Here is a 21,750-nt window from a genome sequence, read left to right as displayed (position 1 = left end):
CAAATTGGCAAAGCTAGCAGCATAAATGAGCAAAAGTCAAATTCAATAACACTATGCCTGGCAAACAGCAGCAACTTATACCTAAACATGACATAGCGCAAGCAGAAAAAATATTACAGTAAAGACAACAATGCAGATAAGGGAAATGTATAATCACATCTTAATGTCTAAGTAATTAAAGTGGTGCACCACAAGAAGTTATTCTACCAAAAAGTTACCAATTACTTGAAAAGAAAATTATGAATGCAGTTACTAGTTCCTTCTTATTGTTCTTTCCTTTCCAAGTGCTCCTTTTTTAAAGAATGTGGATCATAAAATAATTATTTAATAGATCTGTTGACAGAAAGTGTTCACATTAGCAAATGCATTTCATTTTATAAAAGCAATGCTGCAACACAGCTGGAAAACAGATGTCAAATGAAATAAGCAACTATGAAAAGCAAAGCATAAAAATATCATTCAATAGTCATGTGACATTTCATAAGTTAGTAGAAATTCTCTCAACTCTCGTAGAAAGACGCTTGTCGTAATCAGGTGTGCAGATGTACGAATATTTCCCATCAATTCATAAGCATTTCAGTAATTAGCACAAAGTGCGAGTAATCATATGTTTTCAAGTAACGAGGGTGTCGCATTAGCGATGAAAGGCACACCCTAATGGCTTGTTCTCCAGGTGTTTGACACGTCCCACGTCCCCTTTTTTTTTTTCTACCTGTGCCGCTGAAAAGGGCTCGCAATAATGGCTTTTTCTCCAGGCGTCTGACACAGCTGGGTGCCCGCGACGCATTACGTGCAGGTGGTCACTTAACTTTCGTACGGAAATATTTACGACAGCAGTTTCTGCTTCCGTTGCAGTCTCATTTAAAAATATTTCACAGGTCAAAAATTAGCGTTGCAAATCTGTAGAAACAAAATGCTATTGATATAACAGTGTCCAAAAAATTTTCGTCTGCATTGTAATACATTCATGCATATACACACACATTTCATAACTCTTAAAGTACGATTCTTGGTTTCCAACAACCTTTTCATAAATCAGAGTCCCTAACCCCTACTCCTTATTCCTTACCTTATTACACATATACATATCCATCGACACTCGTCAATATTTCGTCATTATAAATATGAAGCATAATCAAATAACTCATATAGCCTCAGCCTATTAATCATAAACATACCTCAGCAGCATAATACACATCGTCGTCGTAAAAATAACATCATAACACCTCAGTCAAATCTCAAAATCGTCGTAGCTTCCTCCAATAATTAAAAAACTTCTCTGCTCATGTCAAAAGTGTCAGCTGCCTCAAACGTACTTTAAAAATCATGAATCCATACCAAATACATCATTCAAAGCTCTCATAGTATCACAATGATTCCGAAAAATATGAACAGTTTACAAAGTACAGACAAAATACAGTTTCATAAGTGAGAAGTTACCGAACTGTGTATTGCGTAAACATGTGTCACTGATGTAGTAAAAAAATGTTTATCTCTCAGTTAAATGATCAGATAGCTGTGTAATTTGCGTGTTAGAGAAATATGGTACCGATGTGTAAAGTTGTATAAGCAAATACCATATTAGCTAGGGTTCCTTGTGGTTGCCACACACATGGTACACAAAGTAAGCGTGTACCCCCCTGAGGATTAATGTAATTATACCCTCAGGTGTTACAGATTACAGCAATGAAATGAAATGTATCAGTGAAAACTTTCTTTGTAATTCAAAAATCTTTAAAAATAAATGTTTTAAGTACAAAATTAATCACTCAAATACGTGTACTGTAGCGCTAAATGTGCGTCTTGTTGCAACATAATCTGTGTGGAAGTGTCGTAGTTATCGTCCTCCGAAAGCTAAGTTCTGCAGAAGCCAATGTACTTACCTCATAATACACAAAAGTGAAATGCTTTGCGTATAGATATCGTAGTTATTACGCTTATTGTTGTAATGAAGAAAGTACTGTACAGTAACGTATTGTTATGCTACGGAAAACCCTGTCTCATTGTAGCTATACTACACAAGTTACTACTAAAACCTGTTTTACTTTCCAGAAGAATTCAGAAAAACTGTGCAGATATAAAACAGAAACACTGCAAAAGCAACATTGTAAATTGTCACTCATTAGTAGCGTCGTGATAAAAATCGTGTAGCTATCACATAAACTAACCTCTGTGTCATCTGGTATCTCTCAGAAAGCACATTAAATTCAGAATGTATTTTCAAATAAACCAAAATGTTGCATTAAAATCTCATTAGCAGTACTAGATATAATGTTATTTTTCTCGGAGCCAGCGGCCGCACGCGGCTGCCTGCGGTGCGAGTCATTGTCTCTTCCTTTGTTGGCGCGCGTCGTTATTGGGATTTGGAGACCTAACTTCTACAAATTCACCGTGACGAGAAGGCCCTGCTCTGTTTGAATCCCTCCAGTTCTGATGGAATTCAGGTCTGTCGTTTTGTCGGTAGTTTACACAGTTTCTTTCTTGTCGGCCACGTGGTGGAGAATTTCTCCCTGAATCGTAACAGCGTGCTGAACTGTTGCGTCTGAAATTATTCTGCCTCCCTTGACAATAATAGTTCTGGTTCCCATATTGTCTGTTTCTCTGATTGTCTCTGTGATAGTCATTACTACGGAAATGCGATCTTTCTCTGTAACTATTATTACTCTGCCGACGGTTGTCGTACGGGTGGTGTCTATTTTGGTCACGATTTGCGTTGTAAGAATAGCCTTGTCGCGTCCAGTTATCGTTTCTGTCGTCACGGAATTGTGACGGATGTGACCTGTAGTGATTGTTTTCCTGTTTTCGCATCCGGCGACTGTCAGTGTCAATTTCTAATTCTTGTAACAGACCCTGAAATGCTTCAATGTCATCTTTGCAACATCCTGCTAAAATAATATGTCGTAAATGTTCAGGCAATTTGAGTAAGCAAATGCGGATGAGTTCTGAGGGGCTGTATGGGTTTGAAAGATACTGATTCTTATGCAACATGTCTTCAAAATATTTGACAAGACTGGAAAATTCAGATTGTTCAAAGTGTTTCATCATCATGATGCTATGTTTTACATGGTCTTGTGTAGCTTGAGACCAATATGCTGAGAGGAAGGCATGGTAAAACTCTCCTTCACTGTGGCAATCGTGAATTACCGATCGCATTCTTACAGCTGGTTCCTTCTCCAAGTAGCCACACATAAATTCTAATCTGTGCTCCAATGACCAGTTGGGAGGAAAACAATGAGAGAATTGATGGAGCCATGCTTGTGGATGAATGTCGTTGCCAGAATTTTTAAATGTTTTGAATTTACGTGTAGTAATGAACAGCTTATAGTCAAAATCATCATGTCGGCGAGTCGCATATCGGTCATTGTTAGGTCGTGTCGGCCGTTCCATCTCAAAATTCGGTTTACCTTGCCAATTTCTTTCATAATTACCGAAATGCCCTGTGTTATTATTTTGTGGCTTTTGCGTATTTCTAAGTCCCTCTTCCCGTGTTGGAGCGCGAGTGTCCTCTGAAATACGTAATTCTTGTATTACCTGTGTCAGCTGATCTTGTACTTCCCGGATTTCTCTTTGGTGTTGCTTATCAGTTTGATTCAGATTTTGTTTCAGTTTCCTAATTTGTTCGCTCTGTTCTGTGTCATTAAAGACTACCGGTTTTGCGTCATTCAGATTATCATCTACCTTCGTAGATAAATTATTTAGCTGATCCGAAAGTTCAACTACTTTCTCTGATAATGAACACATTTCCTCAGTGTGTTTTTCTGAACCAAGTTTCAGAGTGTCCATTTGTGTTGAAATCGAATCTACTGTGTCCTTTAAGTTTTCTTGACTTTTTGCAAGTTGCGTAACCGAATCGGTAGATGCAACTGCGTCAATTTTAGCTTGCAAGGTGTTGTGATTTTCATGAACAATAGTTTGCAGTTCTTTTATGGCTGCTTCGTGATTCTGTAGTGCATTTTCATGCCGCGAAAAAATAGGTTGGAAATGCTCACAAATTTGTGTTTTTACGTCATTACAGACTTTTTGACATTTCGATTCAATGTGATGTAACTCAGCAGTTAAATCCTCACGTGTTCGTTCAAGAGTTTGCTCCAAGGAGTCTAACTTTTTAAGATTTTGTTCCACTGTGTCTAACTGTTGCTGTGTTTGTCTCTGGTATTGTTCCATTGTGTCTAACTTTTGAAGCTTTTGCTGTGTCTGTCCCATTTGTTGTATTAATTGTAATAACAATGCATTGGTGTCTGAAACATGTTCCTCAGTGCTTTTCGGCAGTGAATTTACAGCGGAAACATTCACGTTTTGACAAGCAGAAAATGTGTCTTGACTTATTCGAGAAAACGGTGAGGATCCAAAACCTGAATCTACAGTATTTGCGAGATCGTGTCGTGTCATTTCGGCTTCCTGAGGCGAGCTATTGCCGACCGGTCGATCGATAATGCTTCCCTCTTCACTAATTGTTTCACTGTCCACGCCATTGTTTGACGCCCGCTCCATTTCCCTGTGCACAGTTACCAAATTACTACTTTGAACATTAGTAAATTCATTACTCGGCGGCGCTGATAAGCTACGCTCATCACTATTATTTCTCAGTTTAGTTTGGAGCCTAGTGTTACGTTTTTCACACGCCATTATTGTCACAGTATTTCACACGACAACACAGAAAAACACAATTTGAAGATCAAAAATAAGAGAACACATTAACATAGCACTGAAAATAATATCTAGTTAATTGCAAGCGCAGCTGCGAAATACTTGGTGCAAATCTACATGCATGCCACAACTGTTTTACTATACAACAATGAAAGACTGCAACTACAAAGGAAATTCTCTCTACAATTACGCGCTAGCAATAAACAAAAGCTACACTAAATACACAAACTACAAGAAAAAATCAGAAGATTCCAGGTTCGAATCCTGGCAGGGTCGCCATATGAAACGTCCCCTTTGAACAATTATACACGAGACTGTGCTTAACCTGACACACAATATTTTGTTAGCGCAACGCAATCTGACTTTCAAAATTCCCTACAAAAGAATGGCCCTGACTAACATTAAACTATACCTTTCACAAATCACTTACCTCACAAAAATCTTCGCTGCTCAAGCTACTGCAATACAGCAAGCGCCACTACTGCCAGCTAAATAAAAGATTCAAACTACTAAAGGCACTAACTACTGATAGGGATAGTTAGCAAATGAAAGATATTAATAGAGAACAAACAATGTATTTACCTTAATATCATCACAAGTCATAATATATATATCAGTTCATGACAAATTGCAAAGTTCCGCCATCTCTCTCCCCACATCCACCACTGCTGGCGGCTCACCTCCAACTGCGCAACGCTACACGCTGTTCACAGCCAGCTGCCTAACACTACAATGGCGAGTATTACAACAATGCAAAGCAGCCACAGACTGCCCACAGCACAGCCTAGAGGTGGCGTTACTAATAAAAAACCTAAACAGCCTACTTACATAGAGAAAACATAAACAGCCTACTTACAATTGGAAGGTCTAGAAAAAAATTGGGAATGATTTTGTTTGTGAGTTCAGAGCAGGAAGAGCCTAATCCCTGAAAGGATGATGATGATAAAGGAAAGTCGGCTTCCGTAAGTAAATATAAGTAAATAAACGTGCTAATTGCACAGATTTTGCAACTTAGCTGATTTGGTATCCATTTTTACAAACTAGCGCGTGAAAGATGAACACAGCAGTGTCGGTATTTCTCCCAAAAACGACATGAAATGTGTCGCATAACAAGCGTACATCCGATTGGGTCGATAACACAGAAGCAAGAGCCCGAAAGTGCTAGGAAAGCAAAAAAAAAATCTGGAAAGAAAAGTGCAAAGATTCAGTATAAATACAGTGTTTGTCAGTGAGATGATTGCGTTATCGTTCTCAGACTTACCTGCCCTTTCCATCTTCGGGATTGTGTATATCTTCTGAAAGTCTGAAGACACGTCAGCAGTCCCATACAGTCTGCATACCAACTTATCTATCCCTTCTTATTTGATCGTAGGTCTTCTACAGCTTTTTTAAAATCTGGCTGTAACAAAGTTGACATATTTTGAGCATTTTCATTCAGTAATGTCACATGGAACATTGATCTGTGGTCACACATCTTTAAGAAATAAAGTCTTAATTGCGCAAAAACATGCTGGAAGAATAATGAACAGTGCTCAATCACGAGGCTGATGATACTAGTAACCACACGCAACAAGCCAGAATCAGCCGAGGAAGTTGTAAATAATATCTTTCAGAAAATTTTTAAGTGGTTCTATGCAAATGGACTCTCACTAAATTTTGAGAAAACACACTCTTTCTACCCATGTATTCTTTGCTGTCCTATAACAGTGGAATTCTCATTGCACTCTTAATATTGACACCTTGTTATTAATTTCACCAAAGGTTGTTTTGACTTTTCTCTATACTGATTCAATCTTACCGTCTAAGATATCTTTTTAGATTTCTTCGCATTTTTTATGCAGCAATTTCGCCTTTACTTCGTTGCACTTTCTATTTATTTCAGACCTGCATTCGTGTCTTCCCACCAACATTTTTAAGCTTCCTTCTATCAGCTGTAGCATTTCCTCTGCTGCCTTTATCTTACCTAAGTTTGTCTGTTCAACTTCTGTGATTACCCTTTTTAGAGATGTCTGTTTCTCTGCAGCTGAACTGCGTGCTGCGTGCTGACCTATTAGATAACTGCAAACGAAATTCATCACTTCTCAGTACTTGAGTCTCACACTTCTTTCAACATTGGTTCTTCCGAAAGATTTTCTTAAACGTCATCTTACTCTTCATCGCTATTAAATTGTAATAGAAGTCTGTTTCTAATCCTGGCTACGCCTTGAAACCTAATACTGATTTCTGTTTGATTATAATATAACCCATCTGAAAGATTTCTGTGTCTCCAGGTCTCCCGCAAGTACAACTTCCGCTCTAGTTATTTTCGAACGGTGTATTGGCTTTTAAGTTGCTAAACTTTACCGGAAAACTCAGTGTTTCTTCTTTGTCATTCCTGCTACCAAAGCCATATTCTCTTTTAATTCTTTCTTCTGTTCCTTCACGTATGACTGCGTGGCCGTGTACAGAATATAAGTTGATTCTTGGAAAGAAGTAAACAGGAACTAGCCACTATTAATAATGCTATTTATTTCCACAAATAGTGCTCTTAACGGTTTTAAAGTGACAGTGTCATCTTTAGACGGCAGTTCACGTTTATATTACATTTGTTGTTGTTTATGTTAGTTATTGCTCGTGGTCGTGCGGTAGCGTTCTCGCTTCCCACGCCCGGGTTCCTGGGTTCGATTCCCGGCGGGGTCAGGGATTTTCTCTGCCTCGTGATGGCTGGGTGTTGTGTGATGTCCTTAGGTTAGTTAGGTTTAAGTAGTTCTAAGTTCTAGGGGACTGATGACCATAAATGTTAAGTCCCATAGTGCTCAGAGCCATTTGAACCATTTTATGTTAGTTATTGGAAAAAGAACAGCCAACAATTACGGTAAACAACAACAGATTTAATATGAACGTAAACAGCCTTCTGATGATTATTCTTTCGGTTCGCAACAGGTTGAGGCAGTATTTTTGTAAATAAGTAGCATTTTAACAGTGGCTGGTTGCTAATTTCTGCTTTTCAGGAATCAGCTTGTAAACAGTTTCTAATTGGCACGTAGAGCGAGTTTCCTGGTATGGCGCTTAACGTGTTCTTAATTAAGGTGTCTCATTACATTTTGCGTTAATGCAGTTAGCAGCATAGAAGTCAGTTTATGTAAAAAGACAGACACACTGTTTTTTTTCCATTCTCATGACAAGTTTGAGTTTTGGCGCTTGAAAAATTGTCATCTGCCACTCATCAGTTATTGGTACTGAGTCCAGTGGCAGCTTTAATTTTGTCCGGCATGCCACTCCACTAGCGCCACTAACTACTTGTACAGCCGATGGGCCATATGCCAGGGCTAGTGTCTTTGGTGGAGGAGAGCGTTGCTGGGTTTGGCGGTCCGTGGTACCGGCAGTTAGCGCGAGGCCACGTGGCTGCCGAGTTGGTTTTCGCGACGCCCCTGCTGCCCGGGCGTGGAGCTCGTTGTTAAGTTGGTAGCAGCCAAAGTTAATCGGCTGGATTAAGGATTGATAGCGGCAAGTTGCTGGAAGGGCAGCTGACGCCGCGTGCAAAGCACCGGGCCAACTATGGAGGCTCAAACATTACGGCACCTGTAGATCACCCGATGGGATTGGAGGCAATAACAACTCTAGTTGGAATCCTGGAAGTCAAGGCTCCTTCGCACCTGAGTGGAGTTGTGTTGATCTTGAATTGGTACTTGTTATCGTAAGCCCACGTCAGTGTTAAGTTGAATTAGACTCGTCATGTTCATGACTCCTCTGAGTGACTTGATTTTCATCTGTTTATTCCACATCATACTCATTGCAAGTGTATGAAAACTCTCTGTTTAAAATGAGTTGATGTAACTGGCACTGCAATATAGTCTGTGTCGAAGGCGTTGCACTGTTAAAAGAGGGTGTGCCCTGGTATTTGGATTTGTAGGTGGTTGTAGTTCGCGTCGTCAATTTCCATGTAATATTAAGGAGCGTCAAGCTTGTGACTTGTATGTGTAGCCAATTCCACAATAATTTAATATTTTCTACATCTTATATATTGTCATTTGTAACCTTTTTTGGGCAGATTGCTGTTTCCAATCTGATCCATGTTGGCAGTGTAGTTCTGGCAGCGGGGCGACGCGTACCTGTTCCCTGGGGACGGAGCAGAGACGTGTTTTCTTCCTGCTGCAGCATTGCCGCAGTCCGGCTCCTCTATAAGCTGCCTCGTGTTAGCTCAAGTTAAGTAAATGTGATCGTTTTGTACGTGCCACGTTTGACTGTCACCCAATTAATGTCGGAACCCTCGACCTATTCAAATATTGAGAGGTGAGCAACCACACGAGCCTTGAAGTGTGTTCTGCAAGTTCGAAGTTCCTGTATTGTGGGTGGGTGGGTGGTTTGGGGAATGAGACCAGACAGCGAGGTCATCGGTCTCATCGGATTAGGCAAGGACGGGGAAGGAAGTCGGCCGTGCCCTTTCAAAGGAACCATCCCGGCATTTGCCTGGAGCGATTTAGAGAAATCACGGAGAACCTAAATCAGGATGGCCGGACGCGGGATTGAACCGTCGTCCTCCCGAATGCGAGTCCAGTGTCTAACCACTGCGCCACCTCGCTCGGTCCTGTATTGTGGGTGGGCGTTTTCTATTTGTGAAAAGTTTTATCCATGTTTGGGAATTGTTAGTACTTGTAACGACAGGCATTTGTAATTCATTTTACTGGCAAAACTCACTTTGCTGTGCCAGCTTGCAGTAACACCTAAATCGTGTGTCTTCTTACTCCTATTTGGGGACTTACAGTATGTATATTCTTGATTTTAAGCTCCATTATTAATGATATAAATTGCTAACGTTTTGGTATTAGTGAATTGGTCCTGTTCAAGTTCTTTAAATTATTTGTTGTGCGCGTTGAGAAGGTTTCTGATTTGTAATCGTAATTGTTGTCGATCAGTTCAAAAAAATGGTTCAAATGGCTCTGAGCACTATGAGACTCCACTGCTGAGGTCATTAGTCCCCTAGAACTTAGAACTAGTTAAACCTAACTAACCTAAGGACATCACACACATCCATGCCCGAGGCAGGATTCGAACCTGCGACCGTAGCGGTCTCGCGGTTCCAGACTGCAGCGCCAGAACCGCGCGGCCACTTCGGCCGGCGTTGTCGACCAGTAAAGTGTATTCCACGAAATGACAAACGACGAAATATGCGAGCGAGGTGGCGCAGTGGTTAGCACACTAGACTCGCATTCGGGAGGACGACGGTTCATACCCGCGTCCGGCCATCCTGATTTAGGTTTTCCGTGATATCCTTAAATCACTTCAGGCGAATGCCAGGATGGTTCCTTTGAAAGGGCACCCTTCCCATACCGACGGGACCGATCACCTTGCCTTCTGGTCTGTTCCCCCAAATCATCAAACCAACCAACGAAATACACTCCTGGAAATGGAAAAAAGAACACATTGACACCGGTGTGTCAGACCCACCATACTTGCTCCGGACACTGCGAGAGGGCTGTACAAGCAATGATCACACGCACGGCACAGCGGACACACCAGGAACCGCGGTGTTGGCCGTCGAATGGCGCTAGCTGCGCAGCATTTGTGCACCGCCGCCGTCAATGTCAGCCAGTTTGCCGTGGCATACGCAGCTTCATCGCAGTCTTTAACACTGGTAGCATGCCGCGACAGCGTGGACGTGAACCGTATGTGCAGTTGACGGACTTTGAGCGAGGGCATATAGTGGGCATGCGGGAGGCCGGGTGGACGTACCGCCGAATTGCCCAACACGTGGGGCGTGAGGTCTCCACAGTACATCGATGTTGTCGCCAGTGGTCGGCGGTAGGTGCACGTGCCCGTCGACCTGGGACCGGACCGCAGCGACGCACGGATGCACGCCAAGACCGTAGGATCCTACGCAGTGCCGTAGGGGACCGCACCGCCACTTCCCAGCAAATTAGGGACACTGTTGCTCCTGGGGTATCGGCGAGGACCATTCGCAACCGTCTCCATGAAGCTGGGCTACGGTCCCGCACACCGTTAGGCCGTCTTCCGCTCACGCCCCAACATCGTGCAGCCCGCCTCCAGTGGTGTCGCGACAGGCGTGAATGGAGGGACGAATGGAGACGTGTCGTCTTCAGCGGTGAGAGTCGCTTCTGCCTTGGTGCCAATGATGGTCGTATGCGTGTTTGGCGCCGTGCAGGTGAGCGCCACAATCAGGACTGCATACGACCGAGGCACACAGGGCCAACACTCGGCATCAAGGTGTGGGGAGCGATCTCCTACACTGGCCATACACCACTGGTGATCGTCGAGGGGACACTGAATAGTGCACGGTACATCCAAACCGTCATCGAACCCATCGTTCTACCATTCCTAGACCGGCAAGGGAACTTGCTGTTCCAACAGGACAATGCACGTCCGCATGTATCCCGTGCCACCCAACGTGCTCTAGAAGGTGTAAGTCAACTACCCTGGCCAGCAAGATCTCCGGATCTGTCCCCCATTGAGCATGTTTGGGACTGGATGAAGCGTCGTCTCACGCGGTCTGCACGTCCAGCACGAACGCTGGTCCAACTGAGGCGCCAGGTGGAAATGGCATGGCAAGCCATTCCACAGGACTACATCCAGCATCTCTACGATCGTCTCCATGGGAGAATAGCAGCTTGCATTGCTGCGAAAGGTGGATATACACTGTACTAGTGCCGAAATTGTGCATGCTCTGTTGCCTGTGTCTATGTGCCTGTGGTTCTGTCAGTGTGATCATGTGATGTATCTGACCCCAGGAATGTGTCAATAAAGTTTCCCCTTCCTGGGACAATGAATTCACGGTGTTCTTATTTCAATTTCCAGGAGTGTATATGAGTCCACCTTCCATTCGTTTTTCGTAAAAATTACCCGAACCCTTGTTGGGAGGTGACAACCAACGAAATATGCGACTTCACCTTCCATTTGTTTTTCGTAAAAATTTTCCCTACTCTTGTTGTGAGATATGAGGTACAAGGAAGATAACTGCAAAGAAAACTGGTGTAACGGAGGGAGTGCTCAACTGATCGATGATCTAAGCAAGTAAAGAAATGTTCAGGGGAAAGAAGGAGTACACCAGTATAGGCCATTTATAAATGAATTAAATAGAAAGTGTAAGGAAGCTAAAGCAAAATGATTGCATGAAAATTGTACATTGAAGTTCTCTATGATGGAAAGGTTCTGCCTAATGATAGAAGAAGTGAGCGTCATTATGTGAGACTTAGTTGACCCAATTTTATCGTTCAACAGAGCTTTGGAAGCCTGGAGACTTTAAATCACCTAGGGCAGAAGCCATAGATAACATGCTTTCCGTATATCTAAAGTCATTGGCGGAAATTTCAAAAAACGACTCTTCACTTGGTTTGTGGAATCAGACTGGTGAGATACTATCCGACTTTCTAAAGAATATCATTCACATAATCCTGAAAATTGCAAGGCCAGATAAGTGCTAAAACTATCAGCCTAACAGCTCATACATCAAAGATGCTAACAAGAATGATGTACAGAAGATGGAATAAGAAAATCTACTGTCTGTTAGGTGACTATCAGTTTTGAGAAAAAACATCAGAGAGGCAGTTCTGATGTTGGCCTTGATAATGGTAGAAAGATTTAAGAAAAGTCAAGAGACTTTTATAGCATTTATGGGACTAGAAAACCTGTTTGGTAATGTAAAATAGTACAAGATGTCCGAAGTTCTCATAAAAATTTGTGTGGCCTACGGTCAAACACGGGTAATATGCAATATAAACAATGAAGAGGGAAGAATACGAATGAACAACCACGAAGGAAGTTGGCAGGCTAAAAAAGGGATGCAGTCTTTCGCCGCTACTGTTCAGTTTATACTCGTACGTCGAAGAAGCAATGACGGAAATAAAAGAAAAGGTCACTGGTCGAATTAAAATTCAAAGTAAAATGATACGAATGATTAAATTTGCTCATGAAATGAAGAATAATAGACAACGTACTGAATGGAATGACCAGTCAGTGAGTACAGAATGTGGACTGAGAGTAAACCGCACAGAGACGAAAGTAGTGAGGAGTAGCAGATATGAGATAAGAAACAAACTGGTGACCACGAAGTTGGCGAAGTTCTGGAATTCTACCTTGGAAGCGAAATAATACAGGACGGACGATGCAAGGAGGAAATAAAAATCATTCAAGGGAAAGAGGACATTCTCGGCGAAACCAGGTTTTCTACCACCAAACATCGGTCTTAATCTGAAGACGAAATTTCTGAAAATGTACATTTGCAGCACAGCACTGTCCACCTGTGAATCAACGACGGAGGGAAAACCTGTAAACAAGAGACTAAGCGTTTCAGATGTGGTACTATAAGAGCAGGTTGAAAATTAGGTGGAATGGTTAAATAAGAAACGAGGAAGTTCTTCGCAAAATCGGTGAAGAAAGGAACATATGGAGAAGACTAACAGGAAGGAAGAACAGGGTGTTTCAAGAATTTGGATAATAACACCTGTAATACTAGAGGGATCTGTAGATAATAAAAATTGTAGGTGAAGGCAGAGATTGGAATATATGTCTAATAAATACCCGAGAACGTAGGGTTTAAGCGCTGCTGTGAGATGAAGAGATTACCGCAGGAGAGGCAGTGGCAGCAGGTCGCATCAAACCAGTCGGGAGGCTTGGTGACTAAAAACAAAGCTCACAAAGAAGAGAGGAATTTTTTTTAGAAAGAAAGGGGGGGGGGGGATGAGGAGACACAAATTTGGATCAGATGGCTAGAGAGAGAGCGAATTGTAGTAAAACTCAGAAAGGGAAGAAAAATACACAAGTCCTATGAGGGTAATTTGTCCCACAAAACTATACACATTTTATTTCGGGAAAAAGGGCATGATAATGAAAATCTTTGTAAGCAGTCGCTATGTCGAGACTGTGAGCGAGTGCCAGTCCCGCTCGCATAAAATCTCTGATATCGGATAGCTGTCTAGACAGACAGATGAGATAAAGCCGGCTAACGGCTTTTGTTAGTACAGACTGGCAGACCAGCTATAAGCTCAGCTGTTATCGTTCAGATAACACGGGTAATTACGATGGGCTGTATCCAGGGCGATTCTCAGGCTGGAAGCCCCACGCTATTGTCTATAAATATTTACGTTATTGAGTTAATTATTTACTTTTGAAGAACTACAGAGGGCTGTTTTAAAACGCAAACAGATCTGTTTTCGTATGTCCAACCTTGTTACTGGAGGTATAAGGGACTCCGGCCGTTCACTTCTGTAATAAAATGAAACACTCACAGCCGTCCTTGCGATGTCATTTATCAGATGGCTACGAGTTTCGGTGTTTCAGTGCACCATCTTCAGACCCGTATGCATAAACAGTAATGATAGCATCATCAACTTACCAAACATGTTATACAAAGACAGATTAAAAACAGAATCAAAATCAAGGACAAGACTCTACAAGTGAATTCACAGTAATTATTTGATGAAACAACAGATACGTCCATTGTCACAGGCCTAAAGTATATTATAACGAATGTCCACTCTATACATTGTACAAATATACTATTTATTAATAACTTCATTAATTAAAAATTCCATGATTTTTATTGATCAGTTGGAAGATACATTAACTGCTGCCATCATCTTCGAAGCTGTTACCTTCATTATATGTCACATAATGACAGTTTTCCGTACACTTAATGCCACTGACTAGGCCCCAACAACGTTGGCATTTAGTGACAGACCTCTGCTGTCACTTGGTCACTATCGAACGGGAGACATTCTTCAATGTAGTAGCAAATAATGGGTTACATAACACAAATACTCACTGTTTTAACCTCCCAAACGTCATGTTTTCAGGGAAAATGAATCATTTTAATAATCATAATTCCTGATATTCTGAAATTATGAAAGAAATTGTGTTGTTCTCCCGTATCTATGACCTGCTAGCACTGGAGGCCAAATAGAGAGAAACAAATTGTAATGATTTGTTGTCACGGGGACAATAACAATATGTTGAGTGGTTTTACTGCCTTAACTAAATGTAGTTAACAGACGATTAATTCGTGCTTATCTTTTGGACTTCGCACAAGCAGTGTGCTGGACGCATGCCACATACTTTTAGATAGAAATGTGTGTAATGGACTGTCATATGTTACTCTCTAGCTTATGAAATTTGCTCAAGATGCAGTTGCGACGTGTACCGTCCCCAGTGAAATATTACAAATAATTTGAAAATGACAATGAAAGAAATAAACATTTTAATATTAGATTATAAGTGAACACTAACCGCTCAGGCGAGATACAATTTTCTCTCATGCGTATTATTACTATTATAATATAAAATTCTGTGAATCAGAACAAGAATGGACCAGACAGCTGGAAAAGGAGTTATCATTTGTCTTATTTTAGCTGTTATCACTACTTCCCTTGTCGTCGTTGCGAGTAGGACATCAGAACAAGAATGGACCAGACAGCTGGAAAAGGAGCTATCATTTGTCTTATTTTAGCCGTTATCATTACTCCTCTTGTCTTCGTTGCGAGTAGATGGACATCTTGGCGAGTGCCGATGAAAGTAAGCAATACTGTACCTTTAATCAGATAATATATTAGTTTCATTTTCAGAACAAGAATGGACCAGACAGCTGGAAAAGGAGTTATCATTTGTCTTATTTTAGCTGTTATCACTACTTCCCTTGTCGTCGTTGCGAGTAGGACATCAGAACAAGAATGGACCAGACAGCTGGAAAAGGAGCTATCATTTGTCTTATTTTAGCCGTTATCATTACTCCTCTTGTCTTCGTTGCGAGTAGATGGACATCTTGGCGAGTGCCGATGAAAGTAAGCAATACTGTACCTTTAATCAGATAATATATTAGTTTCATTTTCAGAACAAGAATGGACCAGACAGCTGGAAAAGGAGTTATCATTTGTCTTATTTTAGCTGTTATCACTACTTCCCTTGTCGTCGTTGCGAGTAGGACATCAGAACAAGAATGGACCAGACAGCTGGAAAAGGAGCTATCATTTGTCTTATTTTAGCCGTTATCATTACTCCTCTTGTCTTCGTTGCGAGTAGATGGACATCTTGGCGAGTGCCGATGAAAGTAAGCAATACTGTACCTTTAATCAGATAATATATTAGTTTCATTTTCAGAACAAGAATGGACCAGACAGCTGGAAAAGGAGCTATCATTTGTCTTATTTTAGCTGTTATCACTACTTCCCTTGTCGTCGTTGCGAGTAGGACATCAGAACAAGAATGGACCAGACAGCTGGAAAAGGAGCTATCATTTGTCTTATTTTAGCCGTTATCATTACTCCTCTTGTCTTCGTTGCGAGTAGATGGACATCTTGGCGAGTGCCGATGAAAGTAAGCAATACTGTACCTTTAATCAGATAATATATTAGTTTCATTTTATTATTCTCCTTTAATTTGTAAGAGGTGAACCCTATCTCATGTCCGCTTCCGTGAAATAACCTGCATTTTAAGTAATTTACAGCGCAAAAGTTGCGGCGGCCGTTGCAGCCAACGACGCATGGTAATGTTAAATCATGAAATTAGCGGAAGCGAGAAACTCGCCCGCTACAATTATAATAACATTTTTTTTTTCACAGCAGAGCACGTAGTTTTAAGATTTCTATTTTCAGTTCAATAGCCGAGATCCAGTGCCACGACCCAGACTACAATGCAAACTCTAAGAGTGGTAAGAAATAATTCCCTCGCGCGTGTGTGGGGGCAAAATGCAAATAATAATTGAAGATCTCATGCTTGATAAAAAAACCTAATTAGCCGAGGCAATAATCTGAAAAAGTTTATTTCATTTTTCGACGCATATGTCCATGTTCTAAGATCAGTGTTTCTTATATTTAGTAAAGTGACAAATAATTTTGCTAAAGATTAACTTTGATTAAACGGACAATTTCCAGAAAAGCAATTTAATGTAACTAAAAATCGAAACCAAATTATCAGTTATTTTGTGCAAATCCCACCACGTTACGACAACAATACTCCATCATTATCAATGCACAATTTGTGTAAAAAATAATAAATCATCTTGTCGCGCGAGAGACGTCAGCAGTGCTAATTAAAAGGAGTAGAAACTTAAACTGTAAAAGGATTTTTTTAAATATTTGATGGGCGGTCTCATGTTCTGAGGTGTTAAATTGACTAAATAGCTGTGCAGTCCTGCGTAGTAAATATCAGGTAATGAAACGCAACACTTCTCTTTCATTATTCACACGTGTGCTTCGAGCTAAAAACAAATTAAAATAAAATGGGAATGAAGTCCTTAATCTGAAGGTTTACTAAGCATGGTCATCTCGCATGTAGAGTGCCTTTGCCTTCTTCCTCCACCCTTTGCACTGACTTTTGTGGGGACAGTCGATGGGAAAGAGAGGTAGTGCATGAAAAACATCGTACATGACGGGATTTATTAGTATTAAGTGATAGTTCAAATGTGTGTGAAATCTTATGGGACTTAATTGCCAAGGTCATCAGTCCCTAACCTTACTCACTACTTTACCTAAATTATCCTAAGGACAAACACACACACCCTTGCCCGTGGGAGGACTCGGACCTCCGCCGGGACCAGCCGCACAGTCCATGACTGCATCGCCTTAAACCGCTCGGCTAAAAGTGATAGTTCTCTGATAAACCGAGAGGTGGCACTCCGTCTCTAATTTCAGATTATCACTGTTCGTGGCAGGAAAATCCTTTTCATTGACGGTTTGTACAAATCCGAGGATGGTGTGAATAAATATAACTCAGACAAAGATCTTGATTATGTTCCTGAATGCAAATGCGCCTCAAAAGTTTTGGTAATCTGGTAAATGTAAAGAATTATTTAAGCAACTAAACAAGAGAACTTGTATTTCTCACCACGGTTCACATGAACCGTGCGGTGACACAAATCTTAAGGGGCATCCATAGCATTATTTATGTGCTGTAGAAGGGCGACTATAAAACTAATTTTATGTTTCCTGAACCACAGATTAATTTTTGAGATTGCTATATTTTATTATTGCAAAAATTGGTATGCCAATTCTAGTCTCATAAACTGAAACAGATCGAACCTTTTAAATTTCACTTTTTCAGGAGATTCACAGTTACGTTTCGTTAACTCTTCCAGCAGGTAAACATTAGTAAGTCAGTCTAAGCCACGTTAAGTGCACTCAGTTTACAAAGTGCTACAGTGGGAAAGGAATATGGGGAAACTTATAATTAACCTCTGCCCTGGAATGTTCTAAGGTACACAACCACCTTTCAGGTACATTACTGTGAAAACTGTGCGCCATAAATGATTTAAACGCAGATGACTGACTTGAAGCCTTAGCAGTGAAACTAAGTTGACACTCGTTACTACACACAAAAATAACTTCTATTATCTCCCACAACACTGAACAAAATTAATAAACGATCTAGGAATAAGAGATGACATTCAAGACAGTGGTAGAGTTATTAAAAAAAAAAAGCAAGAGTGAAATCAGACATAAACATAAATTTAAAAAATTAGTTAAATTCTAGCACCTGTTTGATGCAATAAAATACGTAGTGATGTACATTTGACAAAACTGAGGAATGGATAGAATAATTTACATTATGTCTCCAACTTTAAACCTGGATAAAGCGATATGACTGAACATACTTTGGCTGACAGTGATATTGAACCTCTGAGCTGCAAGCTAGTACGATACACGTAAATTGAACAGCGACTGATGCTTTTGGAAATACACTCCTGGAAATTGAAATAAGAACACCGTGAATTCATTGTCCCAGGAAGGGGAAACTTTATTGACACATTCCTGGGGTCAGATACATCACATGATCACACTGACAGAACCACAGGCACATAGACACGGGCAACAGAGCATGCACAATGTCGGCACTAGTACAGTGTATATCCACCTTTCGCAGCAATGCAGGCTGCTATTCTCCCATGGAGACGATCGTAGAGATGCTGGATGTAGTCCTGTGGAACGGCTTGCCATGCCATTTCCACCTGGCGCCTCAGTTGGACCAGCGTTCGTGCTGGACGTGCAGACCGCGTGAGACGACGCTTCATCCAGTCCCAAACATGCTCAATGGGGGACAGATCCGGAGATCTTGCTGGCCAGGGTAGTTGACTTACACCTTCTAGAGCACGTTGGGTGGCACGGGATACATGCGGACGTGCATTGTCCTGTTGGAACAGATGTTCCCTTGCCGGTCTAGGAATGGTAGAACGATGGGTTCGATGACGGTTTGGACGTACCGTGCACTATTCAGTGTCCCCTCGACGATCACCAGTGGTGTACGGCCAGTGTAGGAGATCGCTCCCCACACCATGATGCCGGGTGTTGGCCCTGTGTGCCTCGGTCGTATGCAGTCCTGATTGTGGCGCTCACCTGCACGGCGCCAAACACGCATACGACCATCATTGGCACCAAGGCAGAAGCGACTCTCATCGCTGAAGACGACACGTCTCCATTCGTCCCTCCATTCACGCCTGTCGCGACACCACTGGAGGCGGGCTGCACGATGTTGGGGCGTGAGCGGAAGACGGCCTAACGGTGTGCGGGACCGTAGCCCAGCTTCATGGAGACGGTTGCGAATGGTCCTCGCCGATACCCCGGGAGCAACAGTGTCCCTAATTTGCTGGGAAGTGGCGGTGCGGTCCCCTACGGCACTGCGTAGGATCCTACGGTCTTGGCGTGCATCCGTGCGTCGCTGCGGTCCGGTCCCAGGTCGACGGGCACGTGCACCTTCCGCCGACCACTGGCGACAACATCGATGTACTGTGGCGACCTCACGCCCCACGTGTTGAGCAATTCGGCGGTACGTCCACTCGGCCTCCCGCATGCCCACTATACGCCCTCGCTCAAAGTCCGTCAACTGCACATACGGTTCACGTCCACGCTGTCGCGGCATGCTACCAGTGTTAAAGACTGCGATGGAGCTCCGTATGCCACGGCAAACTGGCTGACACTGACGGCGGCGGTGCACAAATGCTGCGCAGCTAGCGCCATTCGACGGCCAACACCGCGGTTCCTGGTGTGTCCGCTGTGCCGTGCGTGTGATCATTGCTTGTACAGCCCTCTCGCAGTGTCCGGAGCAAGTATGGTGGGTCTGACACACCGGTGTCAATGTGTTCTTTTTACCATTTCCAGGAGTGTAGCATGCTGCGGACACTAGGAATACACTTTAAAGATTCCTAATTTGCCAGAACTGCAAACCGCTTACCATGCACCTGCAGTAGTCTGCAGTGCTGGGCCCAGCTCGACTCTGCATCAACCCGAACGGTGGAATTCATCCTCCTCCTCTCATACCAAGATCCACGAACGCATCTCCAGCCCAACTATCCAATATGAATAACGGCTCTTGCCCAAATATCTGACCAGACTCACCTCGTGGTCTAAGGCCGAATCCCTCTCCCAGTCTGTCTACTATCATTTCCCAAATTACTCTATGTGTAAGACTTTCGAAAAACTAGAACCACCAGTCGAAAGGCGACAGCGCTGCTTTACGCCAGTCGCATGAATCTCCGCTCTCAATACAGCCTACCTCCAGAAGACAGACAAAGTGCATTCCTCAAGTCCCGTGGCTTTCTATGACAGACGGAGACGCCCTCTGGTACGTCTCCTGATGTCACTGTCTATTTCCCAGGTAATTCGCTGCTTCTCTGCCTACCTGAGAAACCAATTGGTGTGGGTGCCTATCTGGCGTCTAACAAACGAAAGGTCTTATCTCAGCGAAAGTGCGTCGGGTATTCTGCCACACGGGCCCATTCCAGCCACCGAGGCGAGCTATTTTCGCGATCCTTATAGACATGGATCTCATAGGAAGGTTCACGGAAAACATCGTCTTGGATACCTGCGGTATCTGAAGAATGTACTCTCCTTGACAGGAATCAATTTTCAGGGCACCGCATCATATCGGACACAGTGCCTTCCGAACAAGACATAAGTGCCGCAATTGCATACGTTTGCATGATCTGAGTAACTGAAATGGAAGAAAGGCGAACCCGAAGGCCTTTCAAGTTGGTAAGTAAACAGTGTTACGCACCCACTGACATATTTTTTCAGAATAAAATTTTGGATTCAATTTACTATTTTAAAAATGTTGTTACCCCAGAAACATTTGGAAACAGTGACTTTTAGGCGTAAATGAAAGAAAATGGATGTATTCGTAGTGTCGTACTTACGAGATTTTATTGAAACTTTACTGCGCAATGTGTCAAAACACTCAGCTTCTTCCTTAGCATTATTTAAAAACGAGATCTTCATTTATGAAACATTTACACAGTAGACAAAAAAGATCAGTGACAGAAAATTTACACTTAATTGCTTAGCTAAAGACTCCCACTTTTTTCCTCTACCGAACTGTATAAGTAATGTCTTAACTTTGGCACCAGCCTCATATATTGTTACGACCAAACGTGCACGTTGCCACACGACAGGAGGCTGTCCACTATGAGCCCTACCAGAGATAAAAGTAAGGCATCTGTGCTTTCACCAAGAAACCGACAAGGGTGGTGCACTGGGAAGACATCGGACTCGCATGCGGGTGAATGGCTGTTCAAATCCCCATCCGGTCATCCAGATGCAGTTGCCCGTGACGTCCCTAATTCGATTACGGCAAATTCCGGGATGATTCCTATGAAGGGGTGCAGCCGATTTACTTCCCAATCCTTACTGCAATCTGCGCTTGTGCTCCATCTCTAATGAGCTCCTTGTAGACTGGACATTAAAACCTAACCTTTCTTCCTCATTCCTGTGCACCGTAAGCATTGGTGACAGAGTGCGGGTTTCTGCTAGGGTAGAGCGAGTGATGTTCGTAGTTCAGAAACTAGAATCTTTCATACAGTCTTACGAAGTTTCACATACGATATTAGTACAATTTCGTTTGTTACGTATCCCCGTGCACTTTGATTTTATATACAGTTTGGTTGAATGTAAAAGAATGTTATTCATTTGCCTGCTTGGTAGTAATAAGATCATGGATTGAACTTTAATGATCTTTGGCTATAATACAGTTTATATTGCATAGCACTTTAAGTAAACCAAATGTTGATTACCTTGCAAACACAAAGGATAAAATGCAGTTCTCACTACTGGTTTCTGTAGTTGAAAATTTAACTTTATGCACTCTGATCTATGATGTGGGGATACGCACAACATTAAACGATTTCCTGCT

Source organism: Schistocerca serialis, chromosome 6, assembly GCF_023864345.2.
Source record: "Schistocerca serialis cubense isolate TAMUIC-IGC-003099 chromosome 6, iqSchSeri2.2, whole genome shotgun sequence".
In the NCBI taxonomy this organism is placed as follows: Eukaryota; Metazoa; Arthropoda; class Insecta; order Orthoptera; family Acrididae; genus Schistocerca; species Schistocerca serialis.
The sequence above is the reverse complement of the archived record's forward strand: the minus strand, read 5'-3'. Positions refer to the sequence as shown.